Genomic DNA, 18,340 nt, shown 5'->3' with positions numbered 1-18,340 from the left:
GAAGTACCTAATATGAGCTTCAGTTGTATACCTTCAATTGGCTTCCCCTAACTTAGCCTAACATTTAAGATCATCCATAATTAGACATCTATCAATCTTTACAGATTTATTTTATGCTGTTCAACTTCAAAAACCACAGTTTAGACAAACTGTAGTTAATTAATCACCTAACTTGAGACTCCATTTTCTGCTTCTGCATACAATCAAAATGTCCTCTATGCTTACAAGAGTTTCCTCTTATTGCTAGTTGCACCTCAAATCTCCTTCTATGAAATATTTCTGTGATCTCCACTGTTTTCTCCTGTATCCAAATTGTCCTTATAACAATGTGATACTTACATGTCATATTCCCCCAATCAAACAGAAACTCCATGTGACCAGCAACTATTATTTATATTCCCATATAAAAGTACAGCATAGTTTTTTGATAACTATTTGTTGACTTAAGTACTATACCAAGTATTATGGTTATATGGTAATTATAAGGACAACAATGACAACTAATAATAATAATAATAATAATAATAATAAACTTGCATTTCCATAGGACACTAAGGTTTGTTAAGTATTTTACAGATAATATTTCATTTTATCCTCACAAGAACTGGGAGGAAGATGCTATAGTATCTCCATTTTATACATAAGAAAACTAAAGCAAATAGAAATCATGTGTTATACTCAGAGTCCCACAGTTAGTTAAATTTCTGAGGTAGGAGATTTGAATTTGTCTTTCTAACCCATGATCTCTGCTCACACAGAAGTTTATAATTTAGTTGATTCATAAAAGAAAAACTGAGGAATATAAAAACAACCACCCTGATTATTTCTTGTGATGTTACAGAGCCACGCAGATGAAGAAATAAGAGATTCTAATAAATTAAATTAAAAGTAAATTTAGAGGCAGAGTCAAGGTGGTAGTGTAAAGCTAGGACGCTCCAGGAACTTTTGCCAGAACAATTTTGAATGAAATCTCCAAACAGATCCCAAAACAACAGAATCCACAAAAAAAAAAAAAAACAGCAAAAGAAATTTTCAAAGAGGATCTTTGCAGGAACTTCAGGAAAAGGTCTATCTCACATGAGCAAAAGAATTACGTAGTACAGTAGAGGAAGGAGAGCTGGGTAGCTAGCAGGAGACTCATAGCCTTAGGGTAGCTTAGGTCCTAGCTCAACAAGCCAGTAGTGAGGGTAATAACCCAGCTCAGAGAGCAACCTACTAACGCTGGAATGCTGGAGTGGCATTCTTAGCACAGGGAGCAAACCATGAACACTGGAATACTAGAGCAGAAAGTCAAGGACTAGAAACCTAGTTCTCAGCACCCTATCCCACAGGAGCAAAGTCAAAATGAGGGAAAAGGGGGCAACTAGGTGGAGCAATGGATAGAGCACTGGCCCTGGAGTCAGAAGGACCTGAGTTCAAATCCAAACTCAGACACTTAATGCTGTGTGGCCTTGGGCAAGTTACTTAACACCACTGCATTGCAAAAACTAAAAAAAATGAGGGAAAAAAAACAAAAAAGGGCTAATCATTGACAGCTACTATTCTGATAGGGATGATTAAAAACACCATCTCAGAAGAGGAAAGCAATGACAAAATGCCAACATGTATAGCCTCAAAGGGGTTTATGAATTGATCCCAAATCTAAAAAGAATTCTTAGAAGAGTTTATAATATGATTTTAAAAAGCAAAGAAGAGGATTAGAAGGAAAATGGAGAAAAGAAATGAGAGTCATGGAGGAGAATTAAGAAAAATTGACAAGAGTTTAAAAGAAAAATTGACAAAATAGAAAAAGAAAACCTCTAAAAGTTAAATTAACCAATTGGAAAAGGAAACACTAAAGAAAAATAAAGCTCAAAAATTAGAATTAGAGAATGGAAACAATGACTCTATGAGACCCCCAAGATTCCATCAAACAAAACCAAAAGGCTGAAAAAATAGAAGAAAATGTGAAATATCTTAGATAGAAAATAAGTCTAATAGCTAATAGAAAATAAATCCAGGAGACATAATGTACAAAATATTGGACTACCTGAAAGTCATGATCAGAAAAAGAGCCTGGACAAGAAATTGCCATTCAAAACTATCTGAATATCCTAGAATAAGAAGATAAAATAGTTGTTAAAAGAATCCATTAATTACCTCCAGAAAGAGATCCCAAAATAAAATATATAGCCAGGTTTCTGAATTCTAAGCTAAAGGATAAAATACTGCAAGCATCCAAAATGAATTAATTTAAATATTAAGGAGTCATATTCAGGATTATGCAGGATTTATAAGTTTAAGTATTAAAGGATCAAAGGGCCTGGAATATGATATTCTGTAGGGCAAAAGAGCTTGGATTATAACCAAGGGAAAAAGACAAGATATGTATGGAAAATTTGATCTTCAGATACAATTCTTAGTAAATGCATAAAAAGGTAAACAGAAAGGGGAAAAAGATTGGTCAATGAAGTTATATTGCCTACATCACTACACAGGAAGAAAGTACTTGTAACTTGTGAGAATTCTGTTTCTCTTAGGACAGTTGAAAATAAAATACTGAACAGAGGATCTGAGTATAAATTGACTATAATGTGATAAAACTTTGAGCTGTTAAGGCTTGTATTTGTATTGGAACAGTTGGAGGGAACGGGAGTGTGACTATAAATTGATTATCATGTAAGGATGCTTATGACTCTTGAGAATTATACTTCCTTAGGACAGTTGAAAGGAGTATACTTTGTTAGAGTGAGTGGATCTAAGAAAGCTCTAAAAGAATTAAGACATTACTAAAAGGATTAGGCTGGAAAAAAAGAGTGGAGGTTTTAGAAAATAATTAATACTACATAAAGAGGCACCAAAAAAGGGAAAGAAGGGGAGGTATGAACACTGAGTAGATCTTACTCTCAACAGATCTGGCTCAAAGTGGGAATAATATACATTCCCAACTGGGTTTAGAAATTTATTCTACCCTATAGGGAAGTGGGGGAAGGTAAAGGGGGGGAAAAGAAGAAAAGTAGAGGGAATGAAACAGAGGGAAAAATAATGAAAAAGAAACAAGGAAAAATAGGACAATAAACAGGAAACTGGTTGACATAAAGATTGATGGGGGCAGCAGTCTGTAGCAAAATACTGATAAGGAGATATAAAGGGAAAGGAGAGAGAAAAGTACAAATAGGAAAGATAGAATGAGTGAAGTAAAGTTAATAATCATAGCTATGAATGTGAATGGGAAGAACTTTCCCATTTAAAAAAAAAAAAAGCAGAGTAGAGTGAATTAAAAACCAGAATCCTACAATATGCTGTTTACTAGAAACACATTTGAAGCAGGAAGATAAACAGAGGGTAAAGATAAAAGGCTGTAGCAGAATATATTAAGCTTCAGCTGAAGTATAAAAGAGCAGGGGGTATCAATCCTTATCTTAGACAAAGCAAAGCAAAAATAGACCAAATTAAAAGGGATAAGAAAGGAAGCTACATCTTCCTCAAGGATACCATATTTAAATATCTATTCACCAAGTGGTATGACATTCAAAGTTTTAGAGGAGAAGCTAAAGGAATTAGAGGAAGACATAAGCAGCAAAACCATATTGGGAGGGGACCTGAACCTCCCTCTCTCAGAATTAGATGAATCTAACTATAAAATGAACAAGAATGAAGTCAAGGAGGTGAATAAAAAAATTTAGAAAAAGTTAGATGTGATAAGCCTCTGGAGAAAATTGAATGGGGATAGAAAGGAATGTACCTTTTTTACTGTTGTACATGGCACTTACACAAAAATAGATCATGTACTCATATATAAAAACCTCACAATAAAATATAGAAAGGTAGAAATATTAAATAAATCCTTTTCAGATCATTATGTGATAAAAATGCTTAATAAAGGACCTTGGAAACATAAAGTGAAAATAATTAGAAAATGAGTTACAGAATGAGGGAATCAAACAGTAAATGATACAAATAATTAACAATTTTATCCAGGATAAAGCCAATGATGAGGCATCATACCAAAACCTGTGGGATGCAGCCAAAGAATTTTCTACCTCTAAATTTTCTATCTCTAAATGCTTAAGTGAATAAAATAGAAAAAATCAAGATCAGTGAATTGGACACAACTAAAAAAAAAGTAGGAAAAGACAAATTAAAATCCCCAATTCAATACTAAACAAGAAATTCTGAAAAATCAAAGTATAAATTCATTTAATTAATTAATTAAAAAAACTAAAAAAAGAAGCTACAAAAGCATAAAAGAATGACCAGGGATTTGGAAGCAAAAGTACTACTTTTAATCTATCCAGAATGGACTAAAAATGATCTGAAGTCAACAGTGACTAGTACACACAAATTAGAGAAAGAAAATTACAGGAAGCAAATTAATTCTTCTCTTGAAGACTGTCAATTATCTCTTAATTGCAAACTTGAATTGCTTTTTTTTAAAATCATCCTATTACTTGATCTCTCTACAACAATGAAAACTATTGACCAACTTCCCCTCATGGAGTTCCCTTCGTTCTGTCCATTCTCTCTTGGTTCTCCTCTCACCTGACCCTTCTCAGTTTCTTTTGCTGAATCTATGGCATAAGTATTAATGGTAGGTATTCACCATGAATCTATTGTAGGTCTTCTCCTTTTTCTTTTTTCGCCCTCTCACTTGGTGATCTCATTAGTTTCCATGGGTTCAGTCATCATCTTTTTGTAGATGATGCTCAGGTCCATTAATTAATCCAATCCTCTCCAGTCATTCTTCTATCAAAAGCTACCTACTAAATATTTCAAACTGATGACTTGTATTGATCTGAAGCTCAGCATGTCCTTAACATCCCCCCAACCTCTACCATGTCCATCCCACTTCCAAACTTTTCTATTACTCTCAAAAGTACTACCATCATTCCTGTAACCCAGTTGCATAACCTTAGTGTCATCCCCCTCTTATTCTCAGTCATTCTTCTCACCCCCCTCTTATTCTCAGTAATTCTTCCTTATCAAATCAGTTGGCAAACCTTATAATTTCTTACTCTGTGAACTATGATACTTTTCTCTCAACATTCACAGCTACAATTTTAAGTAAAGTCATTACTTCTTGCTTGCTAATTGGACTTCCCCTCTCATCAGTCCTCTACTTCAGGGACCATCTTCTAAATAACTGTCAAAAGTAATTAAATAGATGGACAGATTAGATATACATACATATATGTGTTTATGTATAGGTATGTTACACACACATACACACATGTTCTTTGGCTTATGGCTCTTCACAGAGTTCTTATTTTTTAATCTTTTAAGACAGAATGCCCTTCTCTGCATCCTAAAGTTCAGTCATATGACTTAGTTGTGATCTTCAAGTAAGATTCTCCACTCTGACTCTTATCTCTGACTGTCCCCCATGCTTAAAATACTGTCTCTTGTAAATTCTATTTTTTATTATTATCTCTAGTCTTCCTTTGGAACTCAAAGTGTAACTTCTTGCAGGAGGACTTACCCCAGTTCTCCCTGCATCAATGCTTTCCTTAGACTTTGTATATATGTATTTCTATATATGTTTTCTCCCCCTTAGACTGGAAGCTCCTTGACAGAAAATATGATTTTGGTCTTTTTTTCTTCAGAAAATGACACAATGACTGGCACATAGGAAGGTCTTAGTAAATATTTGGTGATTGATTGAATTTTTAGATAATATTATAGATTAGTTAAAGAACCCTAAAGATTCAAATAAAATTTTCAGTGAATGTTGGAATCTTGTCAGCAACATTTCCCTCACCCTACCTTCCTCCCCTCTGACTTCCTCCCCCCTTAACCTCTGACTGAATTTCTACTTCCATTAATGGAGACTTTGCTTTTTCCTATGGTAGATTTTTTCCATTTAAGAGCTAGTTCTTATTGTTAAGAAGTTCTTCCTCAGATTGAGTAGAAAATTAGTTGTTTCTTCTGAGGCTAAGTAAAAGTGAGTTCTTTCAATTCATATATCTTCAATCTTTTAATAATGTCATCAAAACTGACATTTCAGGATCACTTGAAAGTTTGCAAAGTGTTGTACAGTCATCTCATCTGAGGCTCACAACAACCTTGTAAAGCATATATTACAAGTATGAATATTCTCATTTTATGGATTAGCAGACAGGGTCAGAGAAAAGTGAATTGCCTGTAGATAAAGAGCTATTAGATGTTAGACTAGATTCAGATCCAGGTGGTTTTGTTTTTAAGTCTGACATTTTATCTCCTTTTGTAAGCTGTTTTTGTTAGGATACCAATAATATCATTAATATCTAAAAGACAAAGTTTTATAATAGGTGGAAATATTTACATTTTTTATCACACACATATGCACACAAAGTAAATCAAATCCTAATGTGTAGTGAATCCTGCCAACTTGAGTCCATTGTAAATCAAATATAATCATGCTTGTGACTACACCAATTCAAAGCTCTTATCTAATCGAGGTGGGGCAGGATGTTTCAAATAAACCCCATCCTTGTTTCTTTGCAGGTTCTTCATTCAGAGAGACCAAAGGAATGCTGGGGTAGTTTAGAGAAATTTCTACCTTTTTTAATATTCAGCCTTGGCAGTGGAAGCTGCAGGGTCAGGTCCATCTACCTGCTTAGCCCAAGTTTGCTTCTCAGTTCCCCAAGTCCCTAATCTGCTTCTCTCCCTTGCACAGTCTGCCTCATGTCTGTCCATTGTCCACTTCACTCCACAAGCTAGCTATTCACTGCCTACTGTCCGCAGGGTCTGCCCCCTAGCCTGGACATGTATAGGATCCTAGGGCAAAGCCAGCATCATGACAAAGAGGAGACTTAGAAAAAGTATCATCGACTTAAATAATGGTAGCTACTTCCAGGTTCAAATAAGGGCTGTACATCTGGACTACATGAATGTCCAAATATGGGTCTTACACTCAGCTAACCATAAATAAGGGAAATTCACTTCCAGACTAAATGGTTTACGTTACACACACAAACATAAGTACACATGTGGAAGTATCTACCAGTTTTCACTGTTTCAGTGAGAGAGGATTGTACCAGTTCAAAAACTACAGCAAAACCTTTAGAAGTAAAGCAGCAAGTAAATGAAGACAGCTCTGAAAAAAAATAAGAAACGAGAAAGGTTTTCCTTCATAGCTCTGTGGGGTTATTGAAAAGCCCTAAGTCCCAGGAACATTATTCAAATAGCTAGCCAATCTAAGGGAGGCTTGTGTGATTAGGGATAATGAATATGTTGTATTTGGCAATGAACATTACTTGTGGAAAATTAATTCTTGCTTATAAATTAGGAAAAAGAAATAGAATCAGAAACACATGAGAAGAAATAAAAAAGTAATAAAAATAATAAAACCTTAGGCTTTAATGTATCACCTAGAGACTTTAATTTAAAAATATCAAGAGCTTTTAAACCTCTGTTCACTCAATGCAATAATGAAGCATATTAACATACTACATTAAAACTACTCAGCAAAGTAGCAAGTGTTTATTCATGAGACAAAAATAAGCTAGAACATGATCATAATTATAGAATACATTGTTAAGTATTTGATTAAAATATGAACAAAAACAGGGGCCATAAGTTTAAAAACTAAAATTCATGAACTATTTTCCCAAGACACACAAAGTGTATGTGTGATCAAGTCTCACAAGGGGAATCTTGGGTGGCATTTTCAATAGGAAAAATTGACATTTTCTGCATGTAAATGGAATCAATTCACTACTGCTTTATATGTTTTTAAATACTATAGGGTTAGATTGAGTTTCTATGATTTGAGAGTTTCTTATTTGTTTATTTTTTACTATCAGACAGCCTAATTATTATTCAGATAACAAGTAAATGGCTTCATAGGAGCCTGGTAGCTAGAGGGCTTCTTATAGGCATTCTTCTACAGTGGGACATAGACGTTTTGAGGTTTAGAAGAACAGTGAAGAAAGCAAATTTAAAAAAATAGCTGATAATCATTGCTAGAGGAAAAATATGTTTTTATGGAACTATAATGAAAACAGTATAGAACATAAGAAAAAGATAATTTTTAATGGGTGAAACTTGTCAAAAGAAGTCTAAGTGAGCCTATAAAATCTGGACATTTTTATCAACCTGTAAAACATAAACACAAAAATGTTTTGGGGATATATGTGCATATTTGTGTGTTTATACGTGTGTATTTTACCAGCGAATCTGGATTTGTCTCCACTGAGAGAATGAAAAATGCTTATATGTTGCTCTACTGAAAAGTAGAATTGTTTCAGGAAATTTCAAAAATTCCCAAATGAAGATGGAATGTTGTACCATGACCTTGAATTAAGCCATAATGTTGAAAAATTAAGAAATTTATCCATTAGATAGAAATAAATGTGTTTCAGTGACCTGGAAACTTGACTGATTTAAAATTTTCTTAAAATCTCTGTGTTGTAGCCAAGGCTAGAACTGGGAAAATGCACTATTCATTAAAGGTATACTGTATATCAAATTTGAAAAAAAATAGGGTTTCATGATCAAGGATTAAAGAAGTGTCACAATTTTGTGATCTGTAGCAAATTGTTCAAAACAAGTGATACAAGTGATTACAATGAGAAGAGAACGTAATGCATATTAAAGAGTTTTAAATGTGAGTATTTTGAGGTTTTTGTATGTCAATAAATATAAATGCTTCACTTTAAAACAAATTTCACACATATACAGCCATTCATATTCACACATATAGATATATTTAGACATACACATGTATTCATATATATCAAGTCTCATGGAGAAAATTAGACCAAGTCTGGTATATGAAGGAAACTTAGGTTTACTATCTAAAATGATCAAATTGAGAGGGGTGGTGGAGAAAGGAAATTTTACCTAAATACATAGAAGATTGACTTGAGGGAGTAAGATGAGGTCGGTGTGCCTTCAGTAACAGACTTAGAAATATAGTGATGTTCTGAAAATAGTAGAAACAATTATAAATGTTATAATACTTGGTTGAATGGATGATTGAATATGGATGATCAGATTGCACTGTGAAGCTTGCTAATATTTTCATTATAAATTAAATCAGACAAACGGAGTTGCAACTAAATGGAAGGATGACTTTATAGAGTTGTCTCTGAGAAGTGAATAAAGAAATGAAAGAATAAGTTTCATTGTCTACCCAAATGAAATAAAAAACATCATTTAATGGGTTATATTTCATCTCTTTTTAACAGTGTTTCTGGAGAACATTCCTTAAGTAAAGGAACCTATGTAAATTTAACTGCAATTTCTATAGAAACTTCTGTCAATGAATGATAAGTTCTTCATCAGATTTCTTTTCCTCTTTAAGGTCCTCCAACCTAAGTCAATCCAATACTTCTAACTTCAGCACCCAGATGGTCATCATGAAGATGGCAGAAAATAAGTTGAAAAGTATTGTTTAATTTTCAGAAATTAGAGATGTCAAAAAGACTCTTCAGAAATCTCCCATTCTTAGAGCATGAATACTTTGCTAAGGAGATATAAAAATCCTAAGAAGTACTCCTCTAAAGGAGGAGAGGTAAAAAGTATTAGACAAAGGAAACACTAAAAAAAGTCACAAAAATAAAACTGTCAAAGTCCTAATAGAGAGAAAACAGTTGGTTAAAAATCCTGGAATCATTTCTGAATTGTCAATGGGTGAGTAAAGGATAAAAATAACATCAGATTAGAAGACATAAAAGCTCCAAGCTGACTTATTCTAACAAATTGTTATTGCCTAAAAATTGAAAAAAATATCAAAGAGAAGTGATTAATACCTGTTCTCCTCATTTCCTACAGACGTTTACTGTGTATTCTGTAATTGCTATAGCAAGGAGGTCAAAAAGAGCCCAGAAATCCCCTCAGCCAATGCATATTTAATCTTGCCAAGCAGAGAAAACAGAGCAGGAAAAGGCAATACTAATTTCACTTCCTGAGTCTTATGGATGATGAAGGATATTGAATGTTTGTGACACTAAGTTGGTAGAAGGATTTGCAACAACAATTTGTAATTATGTAAGGGAAGCTTATAAACTGTTCATATATACTCTTTGATCTCACAACTGGACATTTACTCTAATGGGGTCAAAAACAAGAAAAATGTCTCATGTAATTGAATATTACTGGTAATATTTTATGTGCTAGTAAAACACTAGCTAAAGTAGGTACACATTAGTTGCGGACTAGCTAAACAAATTATGAAAATGAATGAATTGGAATAATGTATCACAAGAAATAACATGAAGAACACAAAGCAATGTGGGAAAACATAAAAACCACCTTCATTGAGAGATTAAATGAAATAATTGAGTTCTTTGTTTCTTTTTTCCTCCCCCTCCTTTCTTTTTTTCTTTCTTCCTATCTTTCTCAGAGAATAGATAAAAAAGTACATTATTCTTTTCTCAGTGGGATAGAAGACTACAGTAAAAGAGTGTTGACTACCCTGTCATATGTAATATTTGAATTTGTTAATTCTATCTAGTTGCTTTGTTTTAGGGTGTTTCTGTTGAAAGGCTGGGTGGATTCTTTGTAAAGTATTGTGAAATTCCTTACAAACTAGGTTGAGTACATATGATAAGTTGGTGTCTGTGCTACCTCTATTAGGCTCATACAGTATAAATCCTGTCTCTGATGCTGTTTGTGCCTTTCCAGTCAAGGACCCCACCCCTAATCACTAGGTCTTTTCCCTTCATGTTCCATTAAATGATGCAACTGATTCAAATTCCAATTGAAGATAAAATATAGTCATTGTGATTTCCTATAGCAATGGATCTCTAGAAATTAGTACTGGTAAAGAAAAAGATCTGTGTGTTTTCTCAAATTTTTTTCTATACAAGTGATTTTTGAAGGATATTTCAAGGTTTTTTTTTTATCATGTTATATTACTAAGAAACTAAATAACTGCAGAACAAGTCCTGTAGTCTTAACTGAAACATGAAAATTTTTAAACTTAGAAGCATAGTAGTACTTAGTGATGTGTTCAGAGAATTTCTTACTGATTTATTTATGTATTCAGGTTAGTTTACTCATTTGCATTCTATTCTGTCTCTTTTGTACATAAGAACAGTAGAGTGATTTAATATATACACTTATTATTTCCTACTCTCATTAAAACTGAAGTTTTAATACATATACAGTTATTGTGGGAATTAAGTTTAGCAACAGCTTGCTCTGTATAGATTTATTATTATTTTTAAAACATTACATGATCATTTCCTAAGAGTTGCATCATTTCTATTCAACTTCACTATAATCACAGAGATTTAATCAACTTTAACATTCACACTTCATCAGGACCCCTCAATTGCCTCTCCACCCTGATTGAGGTCTGGAGAATGGAGCAGTGAACTCTTAGAAAAGTTTTCCTTTAGTGAGTACTCTAAATTTTCCGAACATTCTTACTAGTTCCCCATTTAAAGTCAAGTTCTGTTTGGTTTTTCTGTTTGGTCTTTCCCCAAACACACTTTTTTTCAGCTTCCTTTAGTGGGTTGTCTTTCCCAATTAGATTGTAACCTCCTTGAGGGCAGAAACTATATTTTTCTTATTTATATCCCCAAAACTTAGTACAGGACCTAGCATATAGTAAATATTTCTAATAAATTATTGTTTTGATTGAAAAGATCATTGAAGAAGTTTTTCTGCATATCTTTCCAACCCCACAACCTTTTCATTATTAAGCATTAATAGATTTTAACTAAATCTAAATCTTTGAGGTAAGAGGACAACTACACAATGGGAAAATCTCATTAAATAACATCAGTTAGTGTAGCCAGTTCAGTCAATTTTGTGTTTTGGGACCAAACTACTGCTCTCCCATAGTAATAATTCCAGCCTTCTCACAGAACTCAAAAAATATTGTAGAAGGATTCTGCCCAGCAGACTGAAAGGGAGAAAAACTAAAGCAAGCAGCTAAAGATGTTAGCAGTGTAGAATTCTCTGTGTCTGAGGGAAAAGAAAGAAATTGGAGACCTAGCTGAATCTTGTCTTTTCATCTTGGAATGAATTTATACTAATAGCTTCCAGGTGATGGGGCTTAGGCTACCAACTTCTTGGAATCTGAATAGCAGTGGATGGAAGAGGAATACCTGAGATATGATAGGAAATAAAAGAGAAAAGTTGAAAAACAAACAAAACAATCAAATTAACTAGTACATAAAGGAAAATATGTGTAAAACCAGAAGACCAGAACTTAATGAAAACATTATATATGAAGGAAAAGAATCTGAAAAAATCTCCAATGAACAATAAAATCCAGTAAATTTCCAAAAGGTCATAAAGAAACAATAGGAAACACCAGTATGAGAAAGAGAAATTAGAATGGTCTTTCTCCAAGATGACTTTGAAATTTGTTAAAAAAAAAAAAAAGAAGATATTAGGAATGAAATTGGATCATAATTCAAACATCTGGATGTAGAATTTAAAAATACAATGAAATATTTAGAAGATATAATAGAAAATTTCTTAAAATAGAGTTTAAAAAAGAGAAATTTAGGTTTGGAATGCAAAAATCCAAAAGTAGTCAATTTCAGAGAAGAGAATCAAAAGGAAATAAGCTCTTTAAAAAGAGAACATATGGATTCTACATATGCCCAAGGTAAGTGAAGAAAAAATTGTGTGAGATAATGGCGCTCACAGGAATTTGATATACTTTAAAAACTCAGCCATCTCTGTGTCTTTTTATTTTTCCAGGGAACTCTTTATTATTTTATTCATAGATCTTTCAAAGTCATTACTCAGACTGTATAACTTACATTCTTCTTTAATATACTGTTTAACCATATTTTAGGAGACTGTGTTCACTATTCTTTCCTTTTTATTTTTAATTTTAGTACATACTGTTCTTAACTAAATTGACTGACTTTTTAAAACTTTACTTTTACAACTATATAAACCACATTATAATACATGATTCCAATTTTTACAATACACCTGAACATTCAAAAGGTTTTTAATATTTACCACTACTTGATTTTAACTGTTATAACTTTTTATATGATTTTTTTTTATTTAAGTCAATGGGGTTAGACAATGACTTGCCCCAAGATCACACAGCTAGGTAATTATTAAGTGTCTAAAGTCACATTTGAACTCAGGTACTCCTGACTCCAGGGCTGGGGCTCTATCTACTGTGCCACCTACTTGCCCCAACTGTTATAACTTTTGAAAAAGAAAGCAACCTCTCAAATATCCCATAATCTAATTGGAATATCCCCGTCCCCTCTTCAGATAGAATAAACCAAATAACTTCTCTGTAAGGGAACAGTTATAAATATTTGCTGGAGCTCTTCTGTTCTTAGATCCCCAATTGTCCCATTAATTTCTGTAATATATTAGAAATGAAATGACTAATATAATCAGAATCTATTTTTCACTAATAAATTCCTGAAGCTATAATGTTACCATAAATAAACTTTTGACTCACCCTGTTAAAAGATCAACTATTACCAGCACATGCTTCAGTCTCCCTTTCATTTCTATCTAATCACTTTATGTACTTAAGAATGGACAAAATCCTGACTCTTGTCATCCTTGAATTTGCTTCCTCAAAGTTTTCTCAATGTAAAATAGCATTACTCTCATGATTTTTTTATTTACCATATTTTTCCTATCTGGTAATACTCACCATCCCTTTTTCTGTTTCTTTTAGCTTCAAATAAATTTCCCTCTCTCCCTACTATTAAATTAGTCCTTTTTCTCAGTTCCTCTCTTCTCTTTCGGGGTTGAGATAAGAGGCAAAGACAAGTGGCAAGTGGGGATGAGCTTGGCAGCAAAAAGTTACAGGGAAGAAGTGGGAGAGGAAAAATAAGCAAAGGATCCCATGGAGTGAATGTTTGTTTCCTGTTTTTGAGTCTCATTCACATGAATTCTTAAAATTTACCAATTTTCATCTGCCTAAGTGATTATCTGGGGGAGTATTTGTAGAAAGAACTTTCAGTACAGTCCCTAATTCTGCTCTTGAGCAAAGATTGAATTTGTTCTTTCTCTCCATTTCTTGCTAGTAGAGCACGGATCACCGACCTTTGATTCTGTTGCCCTGGGTCCCTGTGGGATCTGATCTCTCCTAGCTCAACAAAGCTAAATGCCAATTCCCTCCTGTTTCTTTCCCCAGAGTGTCTCTGGTCCAAGAACTAGGCAGCCCCACCCTTTCAGGGGTTTTTTCATACTTGTGTGCTGGATCCTTTGGATATCCTCAACACTCAAGGCTCAACTTGACCCTTCCCCTTCTGGCCCTCGACTACCTTACCTGAGCCCTCAGATGCACACACTTACCTGAACCACAGTTATCCTTATCTTTGAATATGGCCTTCCCTTGTTCCTTGATTTCCTGCTCCCTGCTCCAGCCCTCCTTCATCTTCACTCTCTGAGAGAAGAGGAGTTGTTCTCTAGCCTAGTTGAGGTTTCACCGATAAGCTTTGCAGTGGGACACCTGTGCCTATTGGCTAAACCTGGAGAATTCTTCCCCCTTCAGAGAGAAGTCTGGAATATCTCGGTGGAAACTCCAAATTGTGTGAAATCATGACACTCAGAGGAATCAAGAGTTCAGAGTCTGAGTCTCAGAGCAGGAAAGATCTTTATTTCTTCTCATCAGAATAGGGACCCAACCCCCTCTTTTTAAAGCAGCATCAGCCAGGGAGTGTTCAAAAATAAAAACTTGCTGGTCATTTTTATGGTAATAATAATCCTAGCTCTAAATTCTGTCTTATCCCACCATTAGCTGGTAAGGCATGCTCACAATCTTTCTAGTAATATTACCCAGCCAGTGCAGAACAAATTCAATCCTCATTATCCTAATTATTCATAACTAATCTCTTTTCAATCCCCTATTACCATAATTATTGATAGCTAATCTATACCCTATGAAGATATTCTAAAAAAAAAACCTCATTATGCATTTCCTCTGACCAAATTTGGAAACATCCACTCAGAAAAAGTCAGTTCAATTTTCTTAAAATTACATCATTTCCCAGAATCATGGGAATCAGACAGTTTTTACATCTAAATAAAGAATAGAGATAGGATGAAACAGGAGTGTATTGATGAGAAGGCTTTACTGAAACTGTAAGAAGAAAGTTTGCGTGAGGAAACTTCATGGGAGACCATCTCTCACATCATGTTCAGAGGTAAGCAAGGATCATAATTCTTCCAGAAGAACAAAATAAATCCCAAATACATGACCAAAACTTTATAATATAGACAAGGTATCAGTTGATGGATTTATTGGAATGTAGGAGAAAATGTACCTTTTTAGAAGTTAGACAGCCTGGGTACAAAATTCTTTCTGCATCTGTTACCTGCTTTTCTTTACCTCATTTTCCTCAATCAAGAGAGTTGGACTAGATGACTTTAAGATCTTCAGCTTTTAATCCTATAATCAACAGATTGTCAATACAGAAAAACTTAAAGTTAAGACAGCCATTATTTAAATTTTATTATTTCAATGACAACAAATTTCATAGTCATCTTGAAGAAAGACCATCCATGGGGTAGCTAGGTGGTGCAGTGGATAATGCACCAGTACCAGCCCTGGAGTCAGGAGGACCTGAGTTCAAATTCAATCTCAGATATTTAATAAGTACCTAGCTGTGTGACCTTGGTCAAGTTACTTAATCCCATTGCTTTGCCAAAACAAACAAAAAGAAAGATCATCCATTATGAAGGGAAAAAAATTGAATAAAATAGTTTTATCCCAAAGTAATGAGAAATTTAATAGAATACATTAAGTATATTCCAAACAGAAAAAAAGCTGCAACTCAAAATAATATCTGACCATAGCATAATCAGTACTAAAAAAATTTGGATCTTTAACAATAGAAACATTTGAGTCATCTTGAAGGGGAAACCCCACCCCACCCCACCGGGTTTAAAGTGAATATTTGACTGACAAACAATGGAGACTAGAGACAATTGGGGTTGGGGGACAAGGGGGAGGGGGTTTGGGGAAAGGGAAGTAAATAAGTACAATTAACTAAAAAATATTAAGTAAAGGAAATAATCAAAAATGTATTAATGAAATTGTTGTCATAACTATTCGGTGCAGTAGAACTGTGATATTAAAACTCAAATAAAAATATTTGTGCTATTATATCTGATAAGGAATTGTATATAATCATATAATCTCAATATAATCATTAAGGACAACTTCTGGAGAACAGTTTGTAAAATTATTTTGTTTTGCCAAATATTTTTTATCACCAAATAAGAAGCAGAAGTGTTATATAGTCTTTACCCATCTTTCTCATTTGTATGACTTAAGAAATGTCAATTCCTTTAGGAAATAACATGTGAAAATCTAGTTGATCCTGTCTTAATCAATTAGGCCCTTCATAGGGACATATACTGTTCTAATAAATATTTTATTGATGTATGAGTCAGTAGTTGTTCTCTCCTTCTATTCCTATCATATTATTAATGATATTTCTATTCTAATGGGATTTTCTATTAATTTAAAAATATCCTAAAATCTGATTCCTGAGTCATTTTAAAATTGTTGCCTTCAGCAAAGATTTTATAAGTATACACTTGTTCATGTTCATAAACTTTTAATTGTAAGTGACATTTCACCTTGTTAGCACACAACATCAAGTACTGAGTTAATAGAATATAAATTTAGTAGATTTTCTGTCATCATTGATAAGCACAGTCATTATTAAAATAATAGCAAATCTGGACTATTTTCTGTCCTTCCAATTTTATCTATAAATTCCCTTGGAATGATCTGGCTTAGCTATGTCATTTGTTCTAGTGAGAAACTTTGTCAGTTCACTTTTGCCTTTACTAATTCACTGCTTATAGATTCATGTTGCTTACAAACTTTTGCTGTCCTCTAATATTTTCCAAGTGAGTGGTACTCTAAATCAATATTACCTTGGTTGCTATGTCTCTCCACTTGACAAAATCAATTGCTTGCTGATTCAGGATGTTTCTGGGTTCTTTAGACTTCTTTGCTGCAGTAAATGGTTTACATTCCATAAATTTCTTTTTAAAAAAATACTTAACATCAACTCTTTAAAAAGTCAGTTTATTTGTGCTGACCAAAAAGAAAATATCTCAGTATCTTTACTTTTATTTCCCATTTTTTTTCAGTGTCAACAGCTTGTTTAAAGAAGTTAAGAAGAACATTTGCAGTTATATTTATTCCTGTCCTTATCATTTTAATCCTTTTTTGGACCAATTTAAGATCTACCTGCAGATCCTTGATTCTACAGTGAATCCAATGTCTATAATCAGTAATTTCTCATCTGCTAAGATATATTCTATTTCATTTCATAAAGCTTTCTAGTGCTTGGAATATCTAGTGCTTTTCAACTTCCCTGTTAAAATATTCATGATATGAAGACATGAAATTCTTGAGTAGTGTATAAGCATTTAAACTTAAATTTCTCAATCCCAAACCATATTTTCCAATAAATTCATTTTTTGGTCCTGCCCTATATGCACCTTATGCTATTTAAGGTGCTTACCTTAAACACCTTGAGGTGATCTCACATTAGGATTTTTTGGGTGGCAGAACTGTCTCTCACAGACTATACATATAATTCATTCTGCATTTACTTGATTAATTTTATTAAGACTTTGCCTCTTGAGATGGAATAGAATGAGAAAGTAATTAAATCCCCCATTAGGAATGAGATTGATTTGCCACTTTTAATCTCAGATGTGTTAGATTTACTCAATCCTGTCAGGATAAATAATAATAGCTCAAGAATCGTATATTAACAGACCCTAAAAATGATTGTAATTTTTTTCTGATTCTGAGATGGATGAAACAGTCCTATATAAGATCATGAGATCATAGATATAGAACTGGTTGGGACTTCAGAAATTATTTTGTCTAGTGCTTTCATTTTACAGATAAGAAAATTGAGACTCAAGAAAGTTAAGTGAATTTTCTGGAGTGATATTCCCAAATCCTCCAAGGTGGAATTTGAATGGAGGTCTACTGACTATAAAACCAGTGCTCCTTTCACTCTATCTCCCTGTGACTAAGCAATCCCTTTGAGATGTAATAGAGAGAAGAAAGGAATAAAAACATAAGATATCCCAAAGTCTTAGTGTAGTCTTATACTATGAAAGCTTTTAAAGCTTTAAATTGCCCTAAGACTTTTGAGACATTGTGATTAAGGCCTTTTCATCTTTCTCCAGCTTTTATAATATATTTTAAAATGACACATCTTTTAGAAGATTGTAGGTTCTTTTTTCCAGCTTTCCCACAAAATTAAATTGGTAGTAATAAGAGTGGATTAGTAGAACTATTCACTTGATATTAAAGTACCAACATCTGAGATATCATGTACATTAAAAGTAATTTATCTTTCCTGATGCTGATTCAGTTTCCTGACAAGACCTGCTTGACATACATTAACATATATAAACCCAATAATGTCCAATCAGATTTCCCAAATAT

Source organism: Macrotis lagotis, chromosome X (assembly GCF_037893015.1).
Source record: "Macrotis lagotis isolate mMagLag1 chromosome X, bilby.v1.9.chrom.fasta, whole genome shotgun sequence".
Lineage (NCBI taxonomy): Eukaryota > Metazoa > Chordata > Mammalia > Peramelemorphia > Peramelidae > Macrotis > Macrotis lagotis.
Note: the sequence above shows the minus strand (reverse complement) of the source record.